Here is a 5,541-nt window from a genome sequence, read left to right on the forward strand (position 1 = left end):
TCACCATTAAGTAAGGGGTGGTGCGTTTGCAGTTATATACGCTTGGTTTACTCACCGTGAAGTAAGGGTATGCGTTGCAGTTATATACGCTTGGGTTACTCACCATTAAGTAGGGGTGTGCGTATGCAGTTATATACGCTTGGTTACTCACCATTAAGTAAGGGTGTGCGTTGCAGTTATATACGCTTGGTTACTCACACCGTGAAGTAAGGGGTATGCGTTTGCAGTTATATACGCTTGGTTACTCACCATTAAGTAGGGTGTGTGCGTTGCAGTTATATACGCTTGGTTACTCACCGTTGAAGTAAGGGTATGCGTTGCAGTTATATACGCTTGGTTTACTCACCATTAAGTAGGGGTGTGCGTTGCAGTTATATACGCTTGAGTTACTCACCATTAAGTAGGGGTGATGCGTTGCAGGTTATATACGCTTGTGTTACTCACCGTGAAGTAAGGGTATGCGTTGCAGTTATATACGCTTGGTTACTCACCATTAAGTAGGGGTGTGCGTTGCAGTTATATACGCTTGGTTACTCACCGCGAAGTAAGGGTGTTGCGTTGCAGTTATATACGCTTGGTTACTCACCATTAAGTAGGGGTGTGCGTTGCAGTTATATACGCTTGGTTACTCACACGCGAAGTTAAGAGGGTGTGCGTTTTGCAGTTATATACGCTTGGTTACTCACCATTAAGTAAGGGGTGTGCGTTGCAGTTATATACGCTTGGTTACTCACCATTAAAGTAAGGGTGTGTGCGTTGCAGTTATATACGCTTGGTTACTCAACCGTGAAGTAAGGGTATGCGTTGCAGTTATATACGCTTGGTTACTCACCATTAAGTAAGGGTGTGCGTTGCAGTTATATACGCATAGTTACTCACCATTAAGTAAGGGGTGTGCGTTGCAGTTATATACGCATAGTTACTCACCGTGAAGTAAGGGTATGCGTTGCAGTTATATACGCACAGTTACCCGCTGGGAAGTAAGGGTGTGCGTTGCAGTTATATACGCTTGGTTACTCATCATTAAGTAGGGGGTGTGCGTATGCAGTTATATACGCTTGGTTACTCACCGTGAAGTAAGGGTATTGCGTTGCAGTTATATACGCTTGGTTACTCACCATTAAGTAGGGGTGTGTGCGTTGCAGTTATATACGCTTGGTTAACTCACCGTGAAGTAAGGGTGTGCGTTGCAGTTATATACGCTTTGGTTACTCACCATTAAGGTAGGGGTGTGCGTTGCAGTTATATACGCTTGGTTACTCACCATTAAGTAAGGGTGTGCGTTGCAGTTATATACGCTTGGTTACTCACCGTGAAGTAAGGGTGTGCGTTGCAGTTATATACGCTTGGTTACTCAACCATTAAGTAAGGGTGTGCGTTGCAGTTATATACGCTTGGTTACTCACCATTAAGTAAGGGTGTGCGTTGCAGTTATATACGCTTGGTTACTCACCGTGAAGTAAGGGTGTGCGTTGCAAGTTATATACGCTTGTGTTACTCACCGTGAAGTAAGGGTATGCGTTATGCAGTTATATACGCTTGGTTACTCTCACCATTAAGTAAGGAGTGTGCGTTTGCAGTTATATACGCATAGTTACTCACCATTAAGTAAGGGGTGTGCGTTGCAGTTATATACGCATAGTTACTCACCATTAAGTAAGGGTGTTGCGTTTGCAGTTATATACGCATAGATACTCACCATTAAGTAAGAGGGTGTGCGTTTGCCAGTTTATATACGCATAGTTACTTCACCATTAAGTAAGGGTGTGCGTTGCAGTTATATACGCATAGTTACTCACCGTGAAGTAAGGGTGTGCGTTGCAGTTATATACGCATAGTTACTCACCGTGAAGTAAGGGTATGCGTTTGCAGTTATATACGCACAGTTACCCGCTGGGAAGTAAGGGTGTGCGTTGCAGTTATATACGCAAATATATAACCTGACTAATACACACTCAGATGCATATCAGAAACTATTGCATACAGAAATGCATATGAACTCTATGCACGCTCACCCTACACGAATCATACGCTTGCAAATAAATAAGCGTAATTATGCATTAGGTAAACACTCATGGCATTCTCTCTATTCATAATGGAGGAATGTTCTAAATGCTCGCAGTAATGCAGTTACGTTTCCTCATTGTTTACCGATGATTCTTATGGCTTGTTATTACTCATTCACGCGAACCATTGTTCTCGATGTATACGAACCGGACGAGGTTTTCCGTGGCAAATGGGTCGGGGCGGGCGGGGGGGGGGGGGGGGGGGTGACTGTTGGTGCTGTCCTTTTTATTTTGCTTCGAGGGATGCAGATTGATGGGTTTGGTTCTTTTGATACAGTTTATTTTTATTTTTTATTTGTTTAGTAGTTTTTTATGTTATGGTTGCTTGTCTTTGTTGAATTAGGCGTGGAATATATCTGTCTATCTATTTATCTATCTATCTATATATATATATATATATATATATATATATATATATATATATACAATATATATTATATATATATATATATATATATATAGTATATATATATATATATATATATGATGGATTGATGAACGAAGAAAGTTTGGGACCTTATATAATATATATATATATATATATATATATATATATATATATATATATATATATATATATATATATATATATATATATGTGTGTGTGTATATATATATATATATATATATATATATATATATATATAATATATATATATATATATATATATGGTCCCCTAGAAGTTGTAAAAGATGCAAGAGAAGGAAGAAAAGACGATGGATTGACGAACTAAGAAAGTCATCCGGAATTCTCTTCATTATTATCATCTCTATCATGATTATTCGTCATCATCAACAAAGGGATGAAAATTGCGAATATGTGAATGTTAGCAGTGAACGGATAGAAATATGCTGAAACTATTCTCCATGTATGTCTATAACATTCATATCAGAAATGTAGAATTTGATTCTTCAATAATTCTGTCCTTTCTTATAATGTAACCTGAGTCTGTGCCATCACTTAAAAGATTCTTTAATACTTACCTTAAGGTTATATAACCGGTGGCAAACATGAATTGGTGAGGGGTAGATGGAGATGGTTTGGGCATGCTCTTCGCACTCCCCAAGAGAGATTAGTCCACCAAACTTTCAACTGGACTCTACAAGGCACTAGAAGAGTTGGAAGACCCAAGCCTACATGGATGAGGACTATGAAGCGTAGAGTAGGAAATGATGAATTGAGAAGTATTGAATTAAACGCTCAAGATGGAGACGACTGGCGAAGGGTAGATGGAGATGGTTTGGGCATGCTCTTCGCACTCCCCGAGAGAGATTAGTTCACCAAACTTTCAACTGGACCTAAATTGCATAATAAGGCACTAGAAGAGTTGGAAGACCCAGAACCTACATGGATGAGGACTATGAAACGTGAAGTATTAGATGATGAATGGAAAAGTATTGAATTAAACGATCAAGATGGAGACGACTGGCGGAGGGTAGATGGAGATGGTTTGGGCATGCTCTTCGCACTCCCCGAGAGAGATTAGTTCACCAAACTTTCAACTGGACTCTACAAGGCACTAAAAAAGTTGGAAGACCCAGGCCTACATGGCAGAAGACTATGAAGCTTGAAGTAAGAGTTAAATTATTAAATTAAACGATCAAGATAGAGTCGACTGATGAAATGTAACCGAGTCCCTTTGCGTCCATATACGTAGGAGATGTTGATGATAGTGATATTTGAGGTTATTCCCGTCTTAAAAAGAAAAAAAAAAAGAGAAAACTGGGTAATACAGGAGTAGGTTAGTCAGGTAACCCCGTGTAATGGTGACCTTGATTGTTACGCAAGTACGAATTATGTGAATGGAGATTCATTTGAAATTCAATGAAGACAAATGAATTGAAATTACAGATTTCGAAGACGACGAGAGATGTTTATCTCGACTTGTTTGTTCCCTGGGCCTTTTTGGGGTTACTGAGGCCCTTTGCGTCAATAGGTGTAGGTGGAGATGATGTTGAATATTAGGCTAAAACGTGTTTTTATAAGTTTTTTTTATCTATTTTTTCACAATGTGATTTAAAGGTGAACTGTTTTCGATATATATATATATAATATATATATATATATATATATATATATATATATATATATATATATATATATATATATGTATGTATATATATATATATGTATATATATGTATATATATATATATATATATATATAATATATATATATATATATATATTTTACAAATGTTGGAAAAATCAATTATTTCTTTTATTTTTTGGGGGGGAAAAGTTGTTTCTTATATTTCTTATGGGGAAAAATGGTTTATATTTAAAAGAAAAAATATCGATATATTATTTAAAAGGATCCATTATTCTAATATTTGATTTAAAGAGAAACTTTTTCTAATTATGATGTAAAGATAAACTTTTCTATTTATGATTTAAAAACAAAGTATTTTCCAGTTATCCGTTTGATAAAAAACTTTTTAAACTGGGATTTAAAGATGAATAGTTTATTCTATATTTGAATTCAAGAAGAAAATCTTATTCTGATTTTGAAATATATAAGTTTTTGGTATCTGTTTTCTAGACAGGCTTTTTCTAAGGGTTGTTGTGGCCTGATTGGTAACGTCTCTGCCTGGTGTTTGTCACTTTGAGTTCGTCCCGCTCAAACTCGTTAGTGCATTAGTGTCTGCAACCTTACCATCCTTGTGAGCTAAGGTTGGGGGGTTTGGGGGAGCCTCTATGTCTATCTGCTGAGTCATCAGTAGCCATTGCCTGGCCCTCCCTGGTCCTAGCTTGGGTGGAGAGGGGCCTTGGGCGCTGATCATATGATATATGGTCAGTCTCTAAGGCATTGTTGAACAGGCGGATGTGAGTCTCTTTTTATCGTTTATTTTATCAAGATCATCATCATCTCCTCCTACGTCTATCGAAGCAAAGGGCCTCGGTTAGATTTCGCCAGTCGTCTCTATCTTGAGCTTTTAATTCAATACTTCTCCATTCATCATCTCCTACCTCGCGCTTCATAGTTCTCAGCCATGTAGACCTAGGTCTTCCAACTCTTCTAGTGCCTTGTGGAGCCCAGCTAAACGTTTGGTGAATTAATCTATCTTAGGGAGTGCGAAGAGCATGCCCAAACCATCTCTATCTACCCCTTCATCATGATCTCATCCACATATGGCGCTCGAATAATCTCTCTTATAGTTTCATTTATAATCCTGTCCTGTCATTCAACTCCCAATATCCTTCTGAGGGCTTTGTTCTCAAAACTACTAAATCTATTGGATATTGTTTCATTGTTATACCATGATTCGTGTCCATAGAGTACCATAAAATATAGAACTAGCTTAAAAGTTATATTTTCCACGCACACCATAACCAACACATCTCTATACCCCCCCCCCACAAAAAAAATGAATAAATAAAAATAAAAAATAAAAAAATAAAAGGAACCGAGATGAAAAACTGTCGATGAAAATCAATCCTTTGATAAAATTCCTAAGATAGAATTTATCAGTCA

The sequence above is a fragment of the Palaemon carinicauda genome, chromosome 36 (genome assembly GCF_036898095.1).
Source record: "Palaemon carinicauda isolate YSFRI2023 chromosome 36, ASM3689809v2, whole genome shotgun sequence".
In the NCBI taxonomy this organism is placed as follows: domain Eukaryota; kingdom Metazoa; phylum Arthropoda; class Malacostraca; order Decapoda; family Palaemonidae; genus Palaemon; species Palaemon carinicauda.